The 25,151-nt window shown below is 44.1% G+C and overlaps 1 protein-coding gene across 2 annotated transcripts in view; it reads left to right on the top strand.

Annotated features, from left to right (window-relative positions):
* Positions 1-7,554: 7,554 nt before the first annotated feature.
* Positions 7,555-25,151, top strand: part of ADORA2A (adenosine A2a receptor) — a 36,270-nt gene continuing 18,673 nt past the window's right edge. The window contains exon 1 of one of the 2 annotated variants that reach the window (XM_067550008.1): positions 7,555-7,650. The gene's annotated coding sequence lies outside the window, so the exon portion shown is untranslated. Of the gene's footprint in view, positions 7,651-8,275; positions 8,399-25,151 lie in introns of those variants that run through there. The other variant, XM_067550007.1, reaches the window with a different exon arrangement.

The following is a 25,151-nucleotide window of genomic DNA, read 5'->3' as shown; positions in this document are numbered from 1 at the left end:
AGCGTTCAACAAACTATCTGTCCTCATTAGGGTTTTCATTCCCATCTCTGGGCCATGGGGAGTGCTGCTATCCACTCTGGGCCACAAGTGCCTGCTCATACCTCATAAGTTCCCACCTGTGTGAAGAGAACACCACGGGACCCCACCATCAGGCCATAGTGATTGGCTGGCGTTGACCTTTGCTCCTCTATGGAGGAAGGGGAGGGGAAAGGAGGGGAGAAACAGCAGGAGGTTTTGTGATCTGCCACAACCACACAACACTGAACTCTCCAGCTTTACGAGAAACACAGTCGTCCAGCGGTAAAGGGGGAAAAGACTGTATTTCTCAGAGTGGAAAATTGAGTGTTGGGGTACTTATTAACATTTTCAGAAGTTAGGGGGCACTTGCTACTTAAAAGGTTGAGAAATGCTGGCCTAGAGAGGCCTCATGGAAATAGCCTGACCTGGAGGACTGAACTTTGCTGCTTCTTTCTGTGGGGGGGGGGAGGGGGAGGTGCAGGTGCAGTAGGACTGCAGGACCTCCAGCAGGGGGCCACAAAAGGTCAGGCACACCCCACCACATACCACTGTGTGATCTGATTCCCAGAAATGCTGAGCGCACACAGCTCCAAGTAAACTGAACCATAGGTGTTGGGCGCACAGGGTTTCTGAAAATCAGGCTTTGTTCTTTTCGTGGAGATGGTGAAAGCTGAGTCACAGACAGGCCAAAAAAAAAAAAAAAAGCAAAACACTGAGGGGAGGGTCTGAGGCAATGTTGTTACTGGCAAGGGGTGGTGATAATATGTTGGAACAAGCTGCCCAGACACTAACACTTTATGAGCTAATAAAATTCCAACATCTCGCATCAACATTTCCAGTACTTGGAGACCACACTCAGCCCTAGTGGGATAGGGGGTCAATAGTTAGGAGGGGTATTTTTGTTTTGTCTTCTGTCGCTATGATTTGTGTTGCCAGACTCCAGTCATAATGTGGAACTTATCCTGGTTAATAAGTGATGACCTCTCATTGCTCTTTAAAATAAAATTGAAATAATGTGTATGAAAAAAATCATCTGATCCTTGCTGACATCTTCCTGCTGGGGCACTGCAATTTCAACAGTTCTGTTATTGTGCAAAGGTGACTTCTGTATACTGCGAGAGCACAAATAACTATTGTTCCATAACATCCATGTGGTAATTCATGCTCCAAAGTAGTTTTCTATTAATAATACACAAACAGGACTTGAAGTTACTGTTAACTACATCTTTCCATTTTATTCCTGCCAGAGGGCAATAAGAAAAATTAAGTAACAAAATAACTGAGAAGAAACCTTAACACCAGGCATGGGATTTTCAGAAATGCTTAAGTGATTTAGGAGCTTTAGAAAATCCTATCCCCAATGCCTAGCCATGATGTATAGGATAGGATAGATTTAGTGAGATGGCTCAGTGTTTGGAAATTCTTGTTTGAGAACATCTGCAACAAATATCTGATGTCCTCCTTGACCTGACTTACATTCTTTGCATTTGTGATGGATTATGTAAATAGTGTGTAACCTTTTATCCTAGACTTAAATGGGTCGTATGAATCTCCTTTGGTTGGTTTTGTCGCTATAGCCATATTGTGCAACACAAGAGCCTGTGTTGAACACTCCTCCAAGCATTTCATTTTGTACATGTAACTTTACTTAAGGATCTGCTTCTTATTTGATGGTCTAGCTTAATTCTTAAACAGTTGACCTAACATTAAAGTATTAACTGTTCAAATCCTGAATATCAGAGAAAAGGGCAAAATCCTGCATCTTCTAAATTTTATTCCAGTATATTTTAAAATGAGGCGTTCTCTGGTTGATGGGGAATGAGGGGAAAGGTCTTGCAACAGAGGATTTAAGGGACTCATCAGGCATACCTACAGGAGTGAGTGATGGGGAGCACATTGGGAAGTACAATGGAGAAGCAGTAGCAGACCGGGGTATATCTTGAAGGATAGCATAACATAAGCCTAACAAAGGGGAATGCAGGAGAGTACTGGGGGGGAACAAAAATCAGAATATGTTGGTGCAGGGGAGCCATTAGAAGTGGGAGAGAAATGCAGAGGCATCTATGAGATAGTGTTAGAGTGAGGGGCTTCTCTGTAAGTGGGGGACATTGCAGATGCAGTAGCAATGGACAGAGGAGTGCAGGAAGTTTAAAGATTGATTAAAAACTTAGAGATTTTACCTTCCCTTTGGAGGAATGAGCAAACCTCCTTTTATAGGGCCAAGTTTTTCAAACCACCTTCCAGGCTTCACCAAAACTAAACGATTCCACTTAAAATTTCCAATTTCACTTCTTATCCTAGGGTAGAATTTTTGAGAGGAATCTGGTTAATATCAATGAAACTCCTTATGTGATTAGGTATTTTTAATTCTTTGTCATTCACTTTTCATATATTTTCCTGTCACTTTTTTAGCTCATCCTATCTGAAATAAATTTGCTTACAGAATTCACTGCTCCTGTTGTGCTTAACAAAAGAGAAGTGCCTTTTGCTACTTTTTGAGATGGTTCAGGAAGCAATTATTTAGCTATCGAAATGGGTTTTTGTATACATATCTAAACACTGGTAACTGCATTTAAGATGCGTATTTTATACACACTTGTAGTGTGTGCATTATACATGCATCTGCTTGATGCATCTCTGCAAAATGTGCATGGCTTGAATGTGGTTGGCCACGATCCATGAAGGTCCAGTCTGGGTAGAGAATGAAAAGAAGAACCACATGTCGAAGATGTCTGATGCAAGGAAACTGGAAAGAGACTTAGGCCAGTCCTGCATGGCTTGTAAGGTTTACAGAGTCTGCTGTCACAAAGCAACTCTAAAACATCCTGGTCCTATCTCTGATATAGCATGATTACAGTGAAGCTTGTTTTGGTCACTGATGTATATTAGCCTCCAGACTATAACGGACTGCTAAACTGTATTATACTGTTCAGCCATGAGGAAGGGAACACAGTAGACTGAGCCGTACTGAACTTCAAAGACAGCATGATAGTGTCGATTTTGTAAATTGTAGAAATGAAGAACTTAAAGGGGGAAATGGAAGGGAATGCTAAACTGTATTATGCTGTTGGCCACTAGGTGGCGCTGTACCATATACCTTATTTGAGCTAACCTAGCCACACCTGGCAGAGCATTAAAGGATCTTCTTGTGAACACATCTGGTGTGCATCTCTTTGAGATGGTAGCTCTATGGCCAATCCATATCTAATACAGAAGCATGACCTGCTAGTAAAACTCCTAAAACCTACCATGTCAAGTTGTATGTAACACAGTCCTTTGCTGCTGAACCTTGCAATTGCAATATGAATACCTCTCCACTAGAAGCTGGATGTCAGAGCAAACTTTACCCAGAGCTGTGTCACTTTAGTGGTTTAACTAGCAGAGCAGGACACCACTTCCTGTGGTAACTAACATCTCTAACTGCTAGATAGCTCTGATACCTCCAACCTGACTAAAGGTTATATGAAGGCACAAACAAGTGTTTAATCAATGCCACAAATATCTCTGGATCCACAGATGCAAGTCTGTACTCTATAAAAAGTACTATTCTGTTCAAGATGAGCTGAGTGATCACACTTTCAGTAGGAGTCTGCTCACTCCCATCTCACAGCAGCTTCCTTGTTTTGAAAAACAGAGCTCAGAAGTGTGGGGGGGGGTTTTCACCATCTTGCAGCTGGATCATCTGGAGTGGTGAAACTCTGTCTGGCCGGAAGTAACTGTTTTCTTTCTGATTATATTTTTTGTACTATTTTTTTCTCAATGACTTCAGTCTTGCCCAAGCAAGACATTGTTGATGAATCATTAACTAAGCAGAGAGTAGATCTTAGAGAGTAATTCATATGGCATATTTCAAATGAGAATGTTTCTTTATACAGAATTCACTGCTGTCTTTGAGGAAAACTTCTTCAAGATTCATGTTACACGGGTTTGCTCCAGACTTTAGTACTTTGGGTGAGTTGTTATGGCTGAAAGGTCAGTATTGTGATCTAAGAGTAGTGTGTAGGTTAACAGTAACATTGTATCCTAACAGGTGTGAAAGAGGAGCGGGTATATGGGTTTAGAGATATTACTATTTTAGTTTTAAAGGCAAGAATAACTCGAACTAAAAAATTATGGTGTAATTGTTTGTGATCTAAATCCATTTGCTATGTGCAGTCAGAATATAATGTCTGCCCTGGGATCCTTCACAGGCAAATGCACACCAATATCCCAAAGCTTAAAACAACGATGGGCAAAATTGAGAGAGAGTAAATATTTAAACATAAAAAATGTGAATGATAACTCAGTTATTTAAGAATGCTTTATTCAGAAAGAAGCTAGATAATCATATCTTAGTGATAATGAAATATTTTCTATTCCCACAATAACTAAAGGGATGTTAAGCAGCAACTATTAAGCATCTTTGAATCTGTGGGGATAGATAACTTGTACCCAAGGGTATTAAAAGAATTGGATGAGGAGCTATCTGGACCATTAATGTTGATTTTTTTTGCAACATTGCAACACTTGGAAAGTTCCAGAGGTCTGGAAAAAAGCCAATGCCCCCACTATTTAAAAAGGGATAATGAGAATGACCTGACAACTGGTTAGTCCGATATCAACCCCAGGTAAAAATCATGAAAAGGCCGATATGGGATACAAGCAGTAAATAATTAAAAGATGTAGCATAATTTATGCCAAACAACACAGATTTATGGAAAATAGGTCTTGTCAAACAAATTTATGGTTGGTTCTTAAGGAGATCACAGGCTTGGCTGCTAAAGGTAACTGTTGACTTAATAGATGTAGACTTTTGTAAGGCATTTGACTTATTTCTGCATGAGATTCTGATGCAAAAAAAAACCAAAAAACCCACTATGCAAAATCAATGTGACCACTATTAAATGGCTATTGCTAGATCACAAAAAGTAATTGAAATGGGGAATAGTCATCCAATGGAGGTGTTTTTAGTGGGGTTCCCCAGGGATCTGTTCTCAGCTCAACACTGTTCAAGATTTTTATCAAATATCTCATAAAACTTGTGTATCACACACAAGTTGGTGGAGTGGTGATGATGGAGACAGGTCAATTGTATAGACCAACCTGGATTGCTTGGTAAAATAGACTTATCTGAACAATATTGGCTTTAATACTGCAAGGATCAGGAAAGTGGCATTATCTCCTCCTGTACATGGCATTAGTTAGATCATTACTTGGATACTGCGTCCAGTTCCAGTGTTCACACTCCAAAAAGAATATTAACAAATTGGAAAGGAATCAGAAAAGAACTACAATAATGATCTGAGGTCTGGAAAACATGCCTTATAAGTAAAAGACTTAAGAAGCTCAGTCTACTTAGTTTATCCAAAAAAGACTGAGGCGACTCGATCGTGATCTACAGGTACCTTCATGGAGAAGGGATTTCAAATTGTAGACAGTTTAATCTAGTTGAAAAAGATATAAGATCCAGTGATTAGAAGCTGGAGCTAGAGAAAGTCAGACTAGAAATAAGACACATCACTGAGGATAATTAATCATTGGAACAATTTAGGAATGCAGTGGATTCTCTATCACCCAAACTCTTAAAATTAACTTTCTAAAAGATATGCCCTAGCTCAAACAGAAATTCTGGGCTTAATGCAGCAATTGAGAGGATCCTTGCTTGGCCTGTGTTATGCAGAAGGACAGGCTACAGATGGTCATAATGATCCCTCCTGGTCTTAAACTCTATAGATCTAAGAGTCTTGACTTTCTTGCTTCTGTGATGTTCCCATTGGATTGATTTGTTTGGTTTAGGGTCTCATTGTGCTGGGTGCTATACAAACAAAATGAAACACTGCCAAAGTGAAGCTGGATAAGAGCATCAGCCAGTTTTCCCTTGAGCACTGGGTATCTGGACGTGGAAAGAAGGCAAAGAGGACACTAGCAGGGCCTGCACCAATGACTTTGACTCGAACCCCTTAACATTGGTGAAGTTCCCAGTGCCAAAAACCTAGCCCCTGCACCAGCCATACTGGTACCGAGGCAGAAAAGCTGGCATCTGTGCCCCCCACATAAAAGTGACATTAAATCATTGAGCCAGATGGAGCTCCAAACATGAAGGGAAGTCCCAAAAGGAAGACATAAAATATCAGTCCTCCAAGGACAGAGTTTCCAAGTCCTTGATCAGAACTGGAGTGCTGCGGGGAGCGAGAAACCTGCCCACCGACCTCACTACGGGTACCCAAGATGGAGTCCTTCAAGAGCTTGAGATACACCATATGGACATGGTAGTGCTAAGCACTCACCCAAAATTCATCCATAACATAGTCTCAGAGTTCCATCTAAACCAGTCCATCTGTCTGTCTTCATCCTGAAACCACACTGGACACCAGAAAAAAAGAACCTGCACACTCTCTGGATGTGTCTAGGACTCAGCTTCATCACCTTGACAGGACTTTCAAACTGTTCAGACTTTTACCACATGGGTTCTGGCTATGGCCAGGCTTTCTAAAGGGCAGGCCACCTCTTCATAGAGGATGTTGACATGGATGACAATGTATCTTGCTGTTAGCAGCTGGCCGGTCTACTTCTCTTATCCACCATTAGCAGCGTGAGTCTTAGAGCTCAAGTGACATCCTCTGCCTGCTTCAGGAATGCGCCCGTATCAGAAATCTGCAAAGCTGTGACCTGCTGACCTTTGGCTAGCATTATGCTTGGCACTGAGCAGCCACGTCCAACGCCAAGTTTGGGAGAGCAGTACTACAATCATTGTTCAGCTGATGCAGCCGGAACTCCTCATCCCACCATCTGGAGGGGATACGAGGGGCCAGTCACCTACAATGGGATCCGTGCTGACACAGTCACTGCGGAAAGAGCAGTTACTTACCGTACAGTAATGGAGCGTCGTTGAGATGTAGTAGTCAGTGTGGGTCCCACGACGCATCCTTCATCCTCTTTTTCAGAATCCTCAGTAGTACTGGCTTGAAATTGTGAGGGAACTGAGGCCGGGTCTACAGCTAAAACTTAGATCAACCTCCAACACCTGCGTTACTAGAGAGTGAGCAACCCTCCTTTCCTGATCCTTCTACTATAAAAAACCAACCAGGAACAAAAGAGAGGGATAATGTTTCAGGCCTTCCTTATCTATCGTAAAGCACCAAAAAAACTTGATCCCAATTTAAAAAACCCAAAACTTTGCAGGTTGCCTTTAAACTTAACAAAAACCAGGGCGGCTCTTATTTTTGTCATCCATTTGGTTACTATTGACACTCTATTAATGACCTCTGGACAGAATGGATTTTCCCTGCTTTTACTACCTCTATAATCAAATTGCCTCATTAGCAACGTCGAGGCAGGTGCTGGCTCCATGGCTGCGGAGAGGAGCGGAGAGGAGAGGAGGCTATTCAAGCAGTCCAGTGACCACTGCATCCTATTTCAGGTCTCCCCTAATGAGGCTGTAAAGTGCCATGTCTGCCGCCCCCTTCCCTGGTAGCATGTTATTCCCGCACGGCCTGGTGCAGGTCCGCTCGCTGGCGGAGATGTTCGCAGTGCTAGAGATGCGGTGGGAGCCGAGGAAGGGGAGGGTAAAGGAAGAGTTTAAAGAACAAACAACCCTGAGCGGCTGAGCAGGAGCGGGGGTCTGACTTTCCCACGGTGGCTCGGAGACCGCAGGTGCGCGGTGCTGCCTGCTGCGGGCTCGCACGGGGACGGTGGAAGGAGGACGCGTGTTTACAGGGCCAGGGCGAGCCCGGCGCAGCGGAGGAAAGCGAAGGTTGCCAGGGGCTGTGAGCGCAGCGCCCTGTTCCGTTGACCCCTGCGCCGGCGGGGCCAGGCTGGCTCCAAAACCCAGGCAAGGCTGGCTCGGGGCTTTTAGCTGGAGCCCGGCCTTAGACCCCACGAGGGGCCGCCCCGCCCGCTGTGCCCGGCTCTCCGCGGGCGGCTCTCGGGTTCCCGCCCCGGGCCAGGGACTGCTGCGAACGGGGTTCCCCAAAGCCGCCGCAGTCCCGACCTGGAGGCTCCTTTGCCCTCTTCTGTCGGCGAGGCGAGGCGAGGCGAGGCGAGGGTGGGAGCGAGCTGCTTCCCCAGCCCGCCCCGGCCCGTCCTCCCTCGTCCCCTGCCTGAGCTGGCTGCGGAGAGCCCCGGCGGCTGGGGCGGGCGGCGGCGCCCCGAGAAACTCTAGGGGGCGCCCTAGAGCCCCCGCTCTGCGCCGCCCAGCCCAGCCCAGCCCCGCGCCGGCCCGCCTCAGTCCGGGGCTTTGAATGTCAGCCCGTCCCCAGCCGGCGACAGGCCGACTCGGCTCGTGCTCCAGGAAACTTCCCTGGCTGGCGGGGGGCGGCGCGGCGCGGCGGCGCGGAGCCTGTGGCTGGCGACCCCGGGCCGGCCGGGCTGCAGGAGGGAGAACGCCCGGAGCGCAGGGCAGGTGCGTGCCACGCGGCGGGGCTCCCCGCCCGGGGAACCGGCTTGGTGCGCGCCGGCAAGGGCGGGCGGGCGGAGGCGGGGCGGACCCCCGCGGGGCAGGGGGGGAAGTTCCCCCTTTCGCAGCTCCCGACCCGGCTGCGAAGCGCCGAGGAGATTCCGCCCCCCAGAGATTCCCCAGGATTTTTCTGGGCGTTAAAGCCGCCCGGCTGCGGAAGGGGAGCCGCGCCCCGGTCTCCGAGCCACCCGCGGGCTGGAGAATAGCCGGGAGCCTGCAGAGCCCCTGGGCGCGGGGCGGGAAGAGAGAGAAGCTGGAGTCACCTGCCTGAATCCCGGCCATATTTGGCCCCTAGTCCTCAAACCGTGCTATGAAACTAGAGAACAAGTGCAACCTCCCCGCCACAGCCTGGATCCAGACACCCCCCTGCCCACACACACACACTCAGCATCTTCTGCTTAGACAATAAACTGCGCCAAAAAATTCTGGACTCTGGCACATCCCAGCGCAAGTGCCACAAAAACCAGACCCGGTCCCTGGATCCTGCCAGATCCAACCAAGTTTTAGCCCCCTGCCGCTCGATTCCATGACATGAGCAGAGGATAAAAAGTTTAGCAGCAAAAACATGCCCGATCCCGATGCTTCCCGTTGTGTAAGTGCGTCAGAATCCCTGATCTGGCACTTGGATCCAGCTGGATCGTTGTATTTTTTGGCCCCAAACTCAAACTGGACTATACGTCAGAGGCTGGGATTTTCTGGTCAAGTAAGTGCGGCAGCTTGGTTAACAATGTAACTTGAGGACCTGGGGCCAAAAATGCAGACTCCAGGTGTGAATGTGTCTGTGATGCTGTTGAACAGGGATGTAGCGGCGTTTAGGATTTCGCAGTGGAAATGGAGTAGCTCCACTTCTTGTCTGTTTGTTTAGCTGGTTGAAGTTTTGGGTTTAGGATAAAAAGCTCACTATCTCCAGCAAGATCTAGGTGTCACGCACATGGCTTTTCAGTGGGTCTGTGCCGTTTATAACAAGGTCTGGACTTTTTGGTGACTGAGGAGTGGCTGGTTTTTGTTTTTTCTGTATTAAGACCAGTAGAATTTGGGGGATTGGGGTTGAAAATTGGCCAGACGCAGTAGGATCTAGGAGTTAGTTGTGTATTTTTCCAGTTCTGTTGTGCTGAGATGCAGCCAAGGTCCTGATTTTTCCTGAGAAATAGGAGGGCTAGACTTGTCTTGTGTTTAAATTACACAAGTTGGGCTTGTAGGCCAAAACCTGACAAGATCCAACTGCCAGATCCAGGTTTTTGTGCCACTTAGAGACTACAATGGATTTGAGCTGGGAATTGTTTGGCAGGGTGGGAGCAGTTCCTCTTGTCCTCTGTTCATGCCATGGGATTTGGGGGAAGAAGGTGGCAGTTGGATAGACCCAGGAGGTTCTGTGCTCGATCTGAGATTCTGCAGCACTCCTGTACCAAGGTGCACTAGAATCCAGAATATTTTGGTGAAGTAGAAGTAACTCAACTTTTCTATATGGGTGTTGAAATTGAGGGTCTTGGAGCCAAAATTCAGCTTGTTCCAGCAGGATCTGGTAGATCCAGCTTTCACTTTTTTCTCAGTGAAGGATGCTGGCAGAGTTTGTGTACTGGCTTCAGAGACGGCACAGGTGTTGGATCTGAATCTTTCCCTGCTCCCCCTGGAGTGTTAGTAATACATTCAGGCATGCCCTTCCATCGATTGCCTTTCCCCCAATGTTCAAAGGCTAACAACTGTCCACTCCCCCTTTTCATGTCACCTAAGCTCCCAGCTGCAAGACTGGGACAATTCTTTGTCATTAGAATTCATACATGTCCACAACTTTTGATTTCCTCTCTGATTTCTCTTGATTTTGGAGTCTAACCTCTTCATCCTCCCTGCTTCCCCCAGCCCTCTGATTTCTTGCAGCCACCCAGTGCTCAGACTGAGCTTTGGTCTCCCATCATCCTCAGACTTGTAGCCCTTAACTTTGTTCCCCTCAAACCCAATACTGTTGCTGACTCCGTGGATATATGTACTCTTAGGTAACTGGAAACAGTACCCAGGATTATCAGATGCCTATAAATGTGCATGTAGCATTTAATGATGGAGTGTTTCAGTCATTTAGCTTTGAAATCAAGCAATGTGACTAAGTAAACAACTTAACCAGAAACAAATGACGTAGTTCATTTTTCCTATGTGATATTTACAGTAGGCTTAATGCTGTCCAGCATTTCAACAATGTCTCTAGAAGTTGAAAGTGGGGAGTTCTGAGATTCAGTACATGGAGATGTTCTTAGTGAAGCTGTCCCTAAGGGGTCCAGTAACTCAGCAAGTAGGAGAAGTTCATAACTGGGGTGAGATCCAAGTTATGGTGTTTCTGAATGGACCATACTTGGTGCTTTCTGAGTTATCTGAAGTATCAGTGAAAGGGCCACGGCTTCCTCTGTTCATCCCTCCTGGTCTGGTGCAAGGAAAAGGGTGTTTATAATGGGCATCCAAGGGGCTGGATGGCAATGGGTGTGATTCCAAGAGAAGCCAGAAGGTGGGTGGGGTCCTTCAGCTCGTGTCCTTTCTGTAAGGTGAGAGAGCCTATCAGAGGTAGTGAGCCACAAAGGCTGTGGCACATGCAGAGGCTGGACTCATGCAAGGTGCCTTTCAAATATCATATCAAAAAGCATCACAGTTGCTCTAATGCTGTTTTTGAACGCTGTGCCATACAAACACTGGTGAAGCCATGAGTGCAATGTGCCTCTGTCTTATTACAAAATTAAAAGCATCATCATTTTGAAGAGGAAGTTTGACTGAATCTTTCTGGTGTGTGTCTGTGTGTGTGTGTGGTTGACACAAAAAGAAAACAGAAGGGGTTAACTTTAAAAGGGTAGTGTGAGTCATTTGTGTAAATAGTAGTTAAGGCAACTTTTATTAACTATTTAAACCAAAATTATTTTACCAAGCAGATGGTCATCTATTAGATAACTCTGTCTTTGAACATATTTGTTTTCAGGCTTTTAAGCCCCAGCCTTGTGCTAATTGAAGAACTGTGGTAATTGACAAATTCAACTTCCTGCATGCAATAGAGACATGCAATTATACAGGGGGCACAGCCCTCTGTTTTGTCTGTAAAATGGAAAACTACCAGATCAGATTGTCACAAACTTTCTAATGTGGCAAGTAGATCAAACTGTAAATTAACAATCCAAAACTACATATGCCAGGCAGCATGAGCTCATAAAAAGCAGGTGGGCAGTCTCTTTCATCCTTTTCAGTGGGATGGACTTGTAATATACATATAAATATCAAGCCCCCCATTCCACAGAAAAGATGAAGAGAACACATCTTCCTGTTTTTGATGACAGGCATTGGACCCTGCAAAAGATATCTGGACTGTATCCAACTGGGAAGTATAGATCCAAAATGAGTATTTTTGCCAAAATGTCTGTATTTGCATCTTTTATTGATGATATTTTAATAGTTTTCCATAAAAGCCACTGCTTGCTCCCACATTTTAATATAAACATCTTTTAACAACTACTATTTTTATTGTTTAGTCTAATCTCTTGTAATGAGGATTAGGCTGAGCCCTATGACTAAATCCTACTAAAAACAAGTAGAGAAAAAATGCAGTCAAATATGAAAGCTTTGAGTACTTTTGTTTTGGATTTTCACCCTCTCCAACACCCATTGACAGCCTCCAGAAGAACCATTAGTTTAATGCTGTTGGGCCTAATGCCCTTTTCATCCATTTTTATTGGGTGGGGAACTCCCATTCTTCTTTCTTTTTTGCTAGGGTGTTGGGCTACAGGTGACTAGATATATGTAGATCATCATGGCCAGATGATATCCATATGCTCTCAGTCCTTAAAGGAATAGACAAGAAAACTGTAGAACTGTTCTGTCATTTATAACAAGTTCAACCTATGTACTTGGAAAATATCAGTGAATAATAAGGGTTCCATTGAAGATAGCATGAATTCTATAAAAAACAAATCATATGGACACCCTGGTAGCATACTATGATTACCAATTTAGTAGATGAGAGAACTTGGCAGATATGATATGTAATAAAATCCTTTTATAATCACCTGGGAATGTAACTGAAAAGCTAAAACAAAATTGTTTAGATAAACATACTATGATGAGATTATAAAATGGGCTGCTGAGCCACAAACAGCATGATCTAGCGAGTTTAGAGAAATGGGCAAACAGAATGAGATTGAATTAGGTTATTGTAAAGACCAACTTGAGAACTACTCTCACTAGGCAAAAGACTAAAGCTCTGATTTAGGAAAGGACTTAAGCTAACTTTAAGCATGTGCTTAAGTGCCGTGCTTAATATAGATGTTTTTCTCACTGGGAGGGCTTATCTGGAAACCTGTTGGTTGGTTAAAGAGCAGTAATATAGAAAATGAAAATGACCTAGGGATGATGGAATGCAACAAATTAGACAGGAGTTTGAGCTGATACTGTTACACAAAACTTGAACATTCTGCTGCGATGTTCACATGTGAGTAGCAGATGTAAAACAATGAAGACGCAGTAATCCCATTCTGTGCTGTCCTGGTAAGGCCACGCTTTAAATTCTGTGAATAGTGTTGGGACTTCTACTATTAATAAAGACAACGCATTGACAAATTAGAAAGGTATTCCCAACCCAAAGGGGAGTAACTTAAATGCTACAAGTACTGGAGGGTGAGGTTTGTGAAGAGTAACTCGATTGATCTTATTCGTTTTAAGACAAGCATGGGGTGGGATGTAGTAAGAGTTTTAAAACCTGTGAAAGGTAGTAAGATAAAGGCCAGGGTGGAATGATTCCAGGTGTTGAGGATAATGTTACAAGGCCTGAAACATGACAAGAACATTTTGTTTAGGGAACGTTTTACTGACAATGGAACAATTTGCTGTGAGCGAGATCCAAGAACTAGTCAGGTTCAAGCATGGACTGGATAGTGCAGGCGTGGCCAAGCTCCACTAGTGCAAAGACATGAACTAGCCTGTCAGGAGAGATAGGGAAAAGAGGAGCTTCCTACAAATTGGGTGATGAGGGAAATGACATGCTGGGGTATTTCCTGCAAGGTGCTGAGTGCACTCCACCACACTGGAGTCAGTGGAGTGAAAAGTAGTCAGTATCTCCCAAGAAGCACTCTGAACCTTGCAGGATCAGTGTTGTATCTGCCAAAGTGTAGCTGGACACTACAGCTGACTTAGCAGAGTCGTGCATTCAGTGCTTGTGTTTGCTGTGTCTGTACCCTGCATGCTATCCAGCCAACGCTAACTGGGTCCCTCATGATCTTTAGGCAGCAAGCTGTTCCCAGAGTGCAAAGAGGAATCCTTCCCCTAACAGAGCGAGCAGGAACTGTAAATAAGGCAGAAAAGCTGAGCAGGATGCACTGTGATTCAGGCTTGTTCTGTTTTCTGAATGTTTCCCTTTGGGAGTGGCGAGGTTTGCAGTGTTCTCACACTTGGGACAATAAAACAGGCTTGGTCTCGTTTCACTCAGTGTTTGAGCCTCCCAGTCTGTCTCCCCTTCTTCTGCGCTGTGACATTACCATGCTCTCCGTCATCTTCTCTCTCCCCTTTTTTTCAGTATCTGTTGGCATAATGACGGTACAAGTGTTTCCAAAGTGTAAGTGTCTCCGTGTATTGGAACAGGTTTTGCAAGGATAGCATGGGAGTATAGCTGGGGTTTATTCCATGTGCCCATTTCATGTGGTAATTCTTGTATCACTTGCAAGTATCCCCAGATGTTGGGTTAGGATGAGGTGAGAATTTGTAGGTGCTTATTCTTTTGTTGTCATTACTAGAACCACTGACCTTCTGGGAATGCTCAGTCCTCTGGGACTTATTTGGTAACCTCTCTTAACTGACTGTTGTAATTTCCAGAAAACTGAGTGTTAAATAAGTCTAGATACAAATCAGTCCCTGAGGCTGGAGAGTCATGGGAAGTGGGTTGGTAAAACATATATTGCATGGTGGTAAAAGCTTCATTTTCACTGTGAGATCGGTGCATGCAAGCACACAATTCTGAAACTTTTAGCAGGAAACGTTCCTCTTAATGAAAGGTGGCCGAGAGGTGTGTGATTCTTTAACACAATCCTCAGGAGCAAAGCAGGAATCTTAAATTGCTATGAGAGTTGTAATGTTGATATGTATCTAGTCCACAGAGCAGTCTCCATTTTCTACAGCGCTCTAGAAAATAACATTGCTAGACAGCATGTAGAAGCCATTTAATCAGTCGGATTTGGGCAGTAGCCAGTATGGTTATAGCTGTGTGCAATGCAGAGGGCTTTCGAAAGTAAACACATTTATTTTTAATGTGTGGAAGATCTATGGTCTAAGTTGTCAAAAATGACCAGGGATATTGGTTTTCTAGTTCAAGACACCTTAAAGGGACCTGATTTTCAGAGCTGCTGAGCATCCCCCTCCTGAAAATCAGGCCCCTTTAAGCTGTCAAGTTGGGCACCCAAAGATAGAGGTGCCCCAAATCACTAATCGCTTAAAAAAACCCAGATTAGTCATGTGTCTTTACACACAGATGGGGGTCATTCGTACACTGACAGAAACTTTGGCTGCCTTTCTGCTGGGGTCCAAGGTAACTAATGCAGGCAGAGATGGAAGATTGAGGGGAGACTCTTGCGAAAGGTTATGTACAAAGGTAACTACAAAGATGGATCCACTCTGGGTGCAGCTGGGCAGTACCAACTTTTAGTGGATGGCTGCAATTTTTAGAAGATGGGGTGAAATTCCATCCTGTGGGTCTGTGGACTGAGGTGGTATTAACAGGATTGCCCCTTTGCCACCATTCATTTTGCTGTCTGTTTCTCCTTCCCTACCCTGAAGACGGGGGAGATATTCAATTCCTCCTGAGAGGACCAGTGACTTCTCCCATCCATTCATATTACAGCCTTGCTGTATAGTTTGTGCTTGTCTTCCCCTTCCATTTACAGTGGTTGGTACAACCAAGATGGGCTCAATGCTTCTGAATTCAATCTTCTCCAGAGCTGAGGGTCTTTGGTCTGGGGGCATTGGTTGGACCCAATGTTATAAACCTCCTTGTGCTTGAGAGTGAATCCCACAGCCCACTGAGGAATCAGTTTTGGGAATATCTTCTGACTTCCTTCTTGCTGTGATGGTAGGATTGGGTTTGGGTCACATATTTGAGAAATGTTTGGGAATTTCTTTAAATCATGGGCTGGAGACTTTTAAAAAAATGAGTCTTTACTGCAGGCAAGATATACATTTATATCTTAAGTATTTAGAGGAGCAAAGGATCATTTTCTGGATGTTAGAGGTGTCACTATTGGAAGGAGTCTGTGCTTGCTTGCTGGCCTCCTTGCCTTTCCACTTCTTTCAGACAAACATTTTAGCTCATAAACAATTAACAAGAAACTCACACTAGTAAAATATTTTATATGGTGATTTATGAAAGGGCGAATTAGATCTCCAATCTGATAGTCTGATAAGAAAACATGGTGCTGCCAAACTTTTTAAGTCATATGTAACTAGCAATACATGCTCTTCCCAAAATGCAGCATCAGAGTCTACTGCCTGAACAGATCCAAAGGAGGAATTTAGCAAAAGTAGCAGGATGTAATACATAAATGGGCATGCTTTTACCAAAGAGCATGGAGACCCACAGAAAGAAGGGAAGTTTTTGTTACATCCCTGTATGCAGAGGCTGAGCACTGTCACGTTGGAGTCAGCAAAGAAGAGCACTTGAGATTTTCCAATAGTTAGACTTTTGAACAAAACTTTTAGAAAATAAAATCAGTCTCAGCTACCTCTTGAAAAGATGGTGTAACTGGCTCAGCAGATTGTACTAGTGAAAATGCAAGTTGTGCAATAAAAGAGTAATAGAATTGTGATGCTAATAGCATCAGAATAAATTCCCAAGGGGAGAACAGAAGCATCATTTTAAAAAAAAGATGCCTGTTAATCACAGTGTGTTCCTGGGGCAGAAACGTCACAGTGTAACGAGGGATAACACAGGACAGATGAAGCATATTAAAGAAATGTAACGGGAAAAGACACTGAAAGCAAAAAACCTGGGGTGATTGTACAGACAGGGGTGAACAATGCCTTCTTCCGGGGATCCATGTGCAAACCCAAGATTCATGGGCAGGCTTGGGCTTCTCACCTTCAATAGTGTTACATTTGCAGTTGATCTAGGGGCAGAGTGACACCAGTTTATAAAGAGGCTTTTATGGAGATGCTCCCTATGTTGGAGTAGTCCAGGGTAGCGCTCAGTAGCCCAGTTGGGTCAGCTGAAAGCCCATACTCACCACACGGCCAAAGGAGAGTGGGTTTCACACGTATTAATTTGACCAACACAAATAACCTCCTACCAAACTTCAGTCGTTGAAGTGGGCCTTGTGGAACACCCAGAGGAAGCCGGTACAGTGTTCAGCCAGCATGTCCACCTTAAAGATAATAGGGTGGATGCTGTTGAGAAGGACCACACATTATGCACTCAGTACAGCTTGAGGAGTGCCAGTCCCACTGTTTCCTAAACTGAAGGAAGAGCAGGGCAAGACAAGGAGAATGGTGCAATGGAGCATGCTACTGACCCAGCAAAGTAGTTTGCCCTGATGGCACCTGTCGTGGGTGGAAGGAGGGCACATCCAGGTCTGCATAGACCTAAAAGGGCTCAACGAAGAAGTAAGGGGGGAAATATAATTCTCCCCACTATGGAAGAAATAACTGGTGCAATAGTACCCTCTGCACTGGATTCTGATATGTTCCATTCCACCCTGATAGTGCCAAGCAGAGAACTTTTATGACCATCCAAAAGCTATTGCTCTACTGCCATCCCAGAAGCTTTCCGGAGAAAAATGAGTGAGTTTCTTCAAGGCCTGGAGGGAGTGGCATTCTGTATGGATGACACTTTAGTTTCAAAAGGCTGTCGTGGTGAGACAAGCTCTGAGAGCAATTGGACTAAAATTAAACTGAGAAAAAAGATGTGGGTGGGTAGATGAATGGTATGGCAGACCCCACTCTGAATTGTTTATAGTCTGACCATCCTAAAAAGAAGTGAGCGGACATTCACGGAGAGAGCGATTCCATCACCTGAAAATATATTGGAACAGATGCATTTCAACAACATGGTGTGGGAGGTGTGAGGGGGGCTTGGAGCAAATTCCTACTGTGCTCCAGAAAGGTCTAGTTTTTCATGAATTGCTTAAAACCCTGTCTTTTACTTTGCTCTTCAAGTGCTCCTGAGTGGAGCCATAACTGTCTGCAATTGGTGTAGCTGGGTGTAATAGGAAAAGAGGAGTCTGACAATCAGAATTAGCATTGAGTTCTTTTCCCTCATGAAAAGGAAAAATAAATCAACAGCCCCCCAAGAGACCACATGTTCTTCTGACTAACTTTGGAGATAATTTGTTAGTGATAAAGGCAATTTCTCTTCCTGTGTTTTCATTAGGATTCTCTTCATGATCTTTCTTACTCTTGTGTGTAACAATCTAGACACTCACTTTTTTTTAATTGACACTGTAGGACTATTAATATATTGTCTACCCTTGATCCAAGGGCTCAGTCCAAGATCCTACATGTTACTGACCAGGACAGTGATCTGTCGGAGTTCCTGCTGTCTACTGCAGTTATTGAGACTCTGAAGTGGGCACCAAGGAGCCTTTTTCTTTGTGTTTGTTTTTCAATCTACCTCTTGTGCTATCAGTTGCCTGCTGTGTCCCTCTTGTACCTTTACTGGCAGTGATTGGTTTGATGTGCATTACAGCTGGAGTCATTATTATGGAGTTTTTTTCTTCTTGTTTGTTTTGTTTAACATTTACAGTATCCACTTAGAAAATAATGGTCAGATGTTTTCCTTTCAACCCCTCTTCCAGTGCAGCAGTAAAGATTAATCCACTTCCACTTCCTGCTCTTGGTGGGTGTGGCACAAAACTCAAGATAATGTTTCAGATTAACCATTCCTGTTGGCTGGCCCATCTGCATCATGGGCTTTGCTTTCTGGCCCATACCTGGGATGGTTTATCCCTCCTGCCTTTCCTAAGTTACGATTTTGACATTGGAGGTAAACAGAGCAGAGAGACCTTGGGCTCTTTTTGCCTTCCTCCACTGCATGGGGCACAGGTCACTTGCAGGTTTACACTAGTGTAAATGGTGGATTCTCTGTAACTTGAAGTCTTTAAATCATAACTTAAGGACTTCAGCAACTCAGCCAGCAGTTAGGGCTCTATTACAGGAGTGGGTGGGTGAGGTTCTGTGGCCTGCAATGTGCAGGAGGTGAGACTAGATAATCATACTGGTCCCCTTCTGGTCTTAGAATCTATGAATCTATAAATAGAGGAGAGAGAAGCACTGTACGGGCGGGGAGGGTAAGGCTTCATTATTATTTTATTAGTTACTGATTGTTACTAAAGTTACTGATAGTAATTGAAGTCAGGATGGGCTGGGATTGGGTGCAGTGCTGCCACTGCCCTGTGGGAGAGCAGAATGGACTGGTTCAGTCTTAGAAATGGCTGAAACCATCTTTGTACAGAACAAAAAGGGAAACTTTGGAGGAGCATAAAGGAACTTGGTTGCTCCGCTTGGAGCTTCTACATTGCTTCACTGGAGAAGGACTTCATTCATAGGTAAGACAGTAGCCTGGGAATGAGTGCTCATACTGCAAAGCCTAGGGAAACCAATGGGAGTCTAAATCCCAGTCTCTTGTTCCCCATGTTGGAAGAGGTCGGAAGTTTGGCAGAAACAATGTGCTCAGAGCCTGGGGCAGTGGGAGTGCCACTCATAATCTGGTGAATAAGGGACAGCATTGATGGATTAACAAGGGAGTCTTGTCTACACTTTTCTTAGCCAGAAGGAGGATGACTTAAAAGATCTTTGGGATAAAAAGAATGAGGAGATGGTCTCTCTCTAGGTCTGTGACAGGGATGTTAACCACCCCCTCTGGGGTTAGGGTGTGTAGATAGATAGAACAGAGAGAGATCTAGGACCATGTTTTCAAGGGGGCCAAGCACTCATGGCTCCAGTGGAAGGTAATGGGAGCTGCGGGTACTCAGTGCACCTGAAAATCAGGATCATAACATTCTGTGATATTCCTGCCTGCTTTGTTTTATTTTCATCCTTCGTTAATGACGAACAGTCACAAGGGAAACAGTCTATTGTTAATATTTAATTTCCTCTTATTACTGGAAGTAGATGACTAAAAGATCAATTAAAAATGTAACCAATAAAAAGCCCATAAGGAAACCAGAAGAGCCACATCCTGCTGAGATAGAGCAACTCGTCCTGCTTGCGCACCCCAACCACCTCTTCATTCATTAGATAGATGTAGAGAAGCTGGAAGGGCTGCTTCCCAACCATGCCCCAACCATCGCAGCATGAGGTGTGGCAGATGGGGAACTTGGGAAACAATTGTAAATAAGATATCTATAAGGCATCTAAAACCTTGGTCTCTAAATGCAGAAAACAAACTAGCGAGCAGCATTTAAAAGCAATTCACAAGGCAATGTGTCTTTGACATTTCAATAGGTTTAAAAGATACTGAATTTTTCCCTAAGTTACAACATCTTCAAAGGATGGAGAATGTTCACAAGTGGCTGAAACTTTCCTTTCTGAGTTCTGAAAGCAGGAAACACATGACTTAATAGCACTAGCCTGCTGGCTAAACTTCAGGTTTAGGGTAGTTGGGAATAATGCTTCGTATGAGTCTTAGGTTTTGCCCTTAGGAAATTAGATAATCCATAGGTGGATGGCACCTGGGACTGTGCAATTTCCAAGGAATACACTAAGAGGCACTGTGCTGGGGAGGAGGGAATGTGGGGCCAGCTCAAGACTTGCCTGTGCAGTGAATCCCAATTATGATTGTGTTTCTCCTGTCAGGGACACCACCTCCTCCCTCCCTGTCTTATCTTGGCATGACCCACTTCCTCTAGTGCTGATTTTCCCTGGCTTGGAACCAGCAGGGAGAACCCATTCCGGTCTAGAGGCCAGGATGGAATGGGGAAGACTAGTCAGAGTCCAGAATGGCTCCAGGCACGGAGGTGGGATCGAAAAGGCTGCGAGGAGGCTGGGGTGCGGTAGGCCCTCAGCCTATCAGAGCGGACTTCGGGACTAAAGGAGCAGTAGGGTGGTGAGAGAGGTTCTTGGCTTCAGTGTTCTAAAAGCTTAAGAGTTTTTCTTCCACCTCAGTGCACACAGTGCCAGGTCACAGTAGCTCTGCAGGTTAGAAATTACATGGTTCCCCGATGCATCCCACTGCTAGGGAGGTTCCAATGTGCTGAGATTCATTGCAGCGGGTATCTCTTCCTGGCCATCTCATACATTGTCCCTAGCTGCTTGGTCCTGCACTTGGGCTACGGCGGGAACAGGCTCCAAGATTCTTGGCTCCCAGGGAGGAGTCAAACTCTGATGGCTGGAGGATCACAGAGAGTCTGAGAAATCCTGCACCTTGACCACTATTCTGGGGATATCACTAATGGCCCTAAGACTGGTTATCAAATGAAAAAGTTGTGGACATTGTCAAATACGTTACTTCACAGCTAGAAATAACATTGTCATCAAATGAGGGGGCTGGGCCGTGAGAAGAACAAGTCTACTCATTATCAGCATGATGATGCATAATGGAAGCATGAGCCTCCAGGGGACAGTGGCAGGAAAGGAATCTGTATGCGGAATGTCTGAATCAACACTATCTGAGCATTCACACCAGATAAAAACCCCAAGCAGCTAGGAAGACTGCAATGGCAGTACCTCAGTCCAAAGTCAATTGGAAGAGCTCAGAAGAAAAGCTTGTTCTGCCTCCAGATGTGAACAGCTTCATTGGAACATGCTGTTCAGATTCTTTATTGAATTTTTAAGAGACAGATTTTCATTGGGGCTGAAATGTGAGCTAGAGCAGTGTGTTCCAAGTCATGAAAAATGAAGAGGGGAGCAGCTTAGGGGGTTTGTGAGTGGTAAGAAAGGTTTATTTAATAATGGGAGAAAGGTAAGAACATAGCCCAGGGTAAGGAAGGGATTAATCCAATTAAGAGAACAAGACATGAGTTTGAGAAGGAATATTAATTGTAGCTGTCCAGCAGGCTGCATGATGCAGGTTATTTTTCCCAAGTCACAAGAAGTTTACAATATTGATCCCTTGAGGACCTAACTGAAATGTTAAATACACCGCCCCCAATACCTTCCTAAGTAAAGCAGGCTTGTGATTAGATTAATCTCATCAGACTTGGCTGCTGGACTGTTATGCTTGGAATAGATGCTCAAAGAAATCAGTGTTCCCACAAAATACACATCTTCCCCTTTATGTGGCCTATATTTAATTTCATTCCTGCTCAGTAAGTTCTAGCAATATAAACAGAACAAACTGGGGTCTGGTTTGCAAACTAATTTTGGAACTAAAACAAGCTTCAAATACTTCTGCAGTTGAAGAGTCAAGCTACAGGTGGGATGAAGGTAAATCCTGTCCCACAACATGGGAAATGAAGGAGTCAGCGGGGAATGAATGTGTGTCCGGCACTTGCACCTCGAGGCCATTGTACCCAGTGTGCTTGTGGCAGACATGATGCTGGAATGTTGTAAATTCACTGTATCTAATGTCAGTTGCTACCACAGAAACACTGGTGCTGAAGGAAGTGCACTGCTTGCATGTCATGACTGGAACGTTTGCTTAGTTCCAGTCATTTGTCTTCTGAGATATATCATCTCTATACAGTGCTAATGCTTTCCATCCTGTGAAAAAGCAGACTGTAGTAGGGTATAAGAACCAGTTGTCCTCCTTCTGTTCATAACACTGAAGCGAACAGTGAAGACTATGCTGGAAAAATAAGACAGAAATTTACAAACAGAACCAGAGAACTAGGCATGAGCCAAATCCAAAGCCTCCAGAGACTAAATTATAAAAAGGAAATCAGCCAGTGATGCAACTGGGTGAAGTAGAATGTACAAGAATTCTCCTGACATAAGACAATTAAAGACCGTCGTTAAATTTAAAATTACAGCATCTTTTTCCAGGAGGATGTGCTCAGCTGCAGAAAATCCCATCTCTCCCTGCATGGATTTAAACTAGGTGGGACTTACCTGGAATGATGAGCATCAAGGAAATCCAATAAAACCTTGTTATCTCATTCCCAATCGGATTAAAGATAGCAATGTTGGACAAAGATCAGCTGCTGAAGTGGTCAAGTTAAAGAAAGTTATTCCATTAGGAATAAGATGGGTTCACCAACCTACACAAGGAAGTTTTGGGAAAAGATATCCTCTGAATTCTGTTTCCTCTTCTGTAATATGGGGATAATGATACTGACTTCCTTTGTAAAGTGCTTTGAGTTTACTGATGCGAAGCACTATGTAAGAGGTAGAGAGCAGTTTTATTATTATCTGCATCCTGTTTAACGTCAATGGTTAGTTCTTTTTGAGCATGGCTGTTTTTATAGCTGTGGTCGCTTCATGTGGCAGATCTGTTCTTTTTAAAGTTAGCTTTTTTATTGGTCAAAGGTTTTCACTGAGATACTCCATGTGCAGTTGTTAAATCTCATGAAGTCTTTATTTAACAGTGAACTGGTATTTAAGCTTGAGTTTCATGAAATGTATGTGTATGGAGATACGAATGTGAGTTAGGAAGCCCTCATTGTTTGAGGGGGAAAGGCCTCCAAAGTCATTCTGAGTGTGTGTGTTCTGCACTCTTGGAGAGATGTGAACTAATTTGATGTCCTCTTCCCCATTTCAGTGCCGTCATTTGTGGGCTCTAGCTGTGCCCATTCAATTCAGCTGGCTAACCTCTTCGTAGCACAGCACTTCCAATAGACACACATCAGAGCTCTGTGACTGTGCAGGTTTTAAAGTTGCTACTTGTTTCCGCATTTTTCTTCTCTCCTTTCTTCTTTTCCTTTTCACTCTTGGCCATTTCTGCTTCTTTTTCTCTCTCATTCTGTCATCTCACTTTTCTGCTCTTTTCTGTCTATTTCTTTCTGTTCACCTGGTGCTCACTCTAATACCCCAGGCTGGATTTCAGGCTAGAATGCATTTTGGCAAGTGGGTCCTTCAGTGTGTATCAGGCAGAATTTGAAATGCATAAATAATGAGGTTTGGAGAGGTAAAATAGGGCTATCCTTTTAACTCAATTGACATACATTGAAGAGCTTTTGGAGGGACTGGATAGAAAAAGATACATATTTTTCTAAAAGATAATAGAGACTCTTCCTCCTGAAGGGTCTATTGGTAAAATGGTTGAATGGAAGATCCTAGTCTGCCTCTTACCAGATAAATTGCAAGTTCATTTCCACTACTAACTTCCCCTGCACAAACCCAAAATATACATATACAACAAAAGGAGGTTTTAGAGGTTGATGAAAAAGTACATTATTAGCACCTCCAAACCAGAAAGAACCATTTCCTCTCCTTTCAAATCAGCATTAGCAACAGAGATCTAAACCAATGAATGGTACAAGATTAGATTATCTCCCTGAGATCAGATGTAAATCACAAGTTAATCATATTTTCACTATCTTTACTCCTTTATTTTGTCCTGAAAATTTCTGTTTTCAACTTCAGATCAGTCAATCTTTTGTGAAGGTGTGAAACCTGGCTGGTGGTGCCGTTCAGGATCATCTGTGGCTTCAGCACCAAAAGCTTCAGTTTGGTAGACTTATCTGCATTTCTGAAACTCAAATCTGTGGTGACTTAGCAACTGACACCAAGGCCCCTTTTCTTTCCCCTCCCTACTAGTGTTTGTTGGCAATAACCGTAGTCTTCACTTAAACAAAGGACAAAACACCAGTGAGCTTTCGCAGCAAATGAGGCTTAAAACTCACCACAGAGGAGCCAAAGTACAGTGTCCTGTAACCACTTACCCAGCTAGTGACAAACTGCGAAGGACCTGAGCCTTAAATTAAGCCACATTCTTTATCGTGACACTTTGATCGGAGTCTCTGTTGGTGCAAGTGTGTGGGTGTGTCTGCACAGGAAAGGGTGTGATGGGAGCAGGGGTAAGTGCTGACTTGTGTGAACAGTATGTGTGTGTCCAGGAACATAAGGTAATGTGTTCATGTAAGAGCATCTCTGTGCATGGGAATGTCTGTCCTTGGGGCCCAGCTTGCTGCTGTTTACATGTGTGTGTTACTACATGAGCACATGCGTGTACCTTTGTGCAGGGGGAAGGTGCGTATATCCATGATGGTGTCTCTGCATAAGTATGTGTGTATCACTGGTTGTATGTCTATCATTATGATACTGACCTCTTTGTAAAGGGCTTTGAGAACTATGAATAAAAAGCACTACAGCAGAGCTAGGTATTATATATTTGCTTATAGTGTGAGGGATTGTGTGAGTAGGCTAGGGTGTGTGTATGTGTGAGTATGGGAGTTGTGCATTGAGCATGGGTTCTTGGAGCAGTATGTGTTTACATCTCCTCTGGGTAGGAAAGTATTGAAGGATGTTACAGTCTGAGCTCTTTGGAGTATTTCTTGTGTTGTCAGTCATGTTTTGGTATTTCCCCTGAATTCAAAGCTAAAAACAGAGGAAGGAAATGTCAAAACTGTGACACATGCAAACAATGCAGGCATCCTTATGTTAGACTGTATGGTTTGTGTGTGATCACGTGGTGTTATTCCTGTGCAAGTGCATACAACATTTATGTAATGACAAAGTACACTTATGTTAGTGCAGGTAAAAAGTCATTTATTTGTGACAGCCTGGAGGCAGGTGTATGTGTGTAAAAGTCTCCACCTTTTTCCGGTCCAGGCACAAAACTGTCCAAGGCATAATTAGCTGGGCTCTCATGTTTCATGGCAGA

Source organism: Emydura macquarii, unplaced genomic scaffold, assembly GCF_026122565.2.
Source record: "Emydura macquarii macquarii isolate MOO-44397 ecotype Brisbane River unplaced genomic scaffold, CSIRO-AGI_Emac_v2 contig_1254, whole genome shotgun sequence".
NCBI classification, from domain to species: domain Eukaryota; kingdom Metazoa; phylum Chordata; order Testudines; family Chelidae; genus Emydura; species Emydura macquarii.
This window is presented reverse-complemented; position numbering and strand designations above follow the sequence as displayed.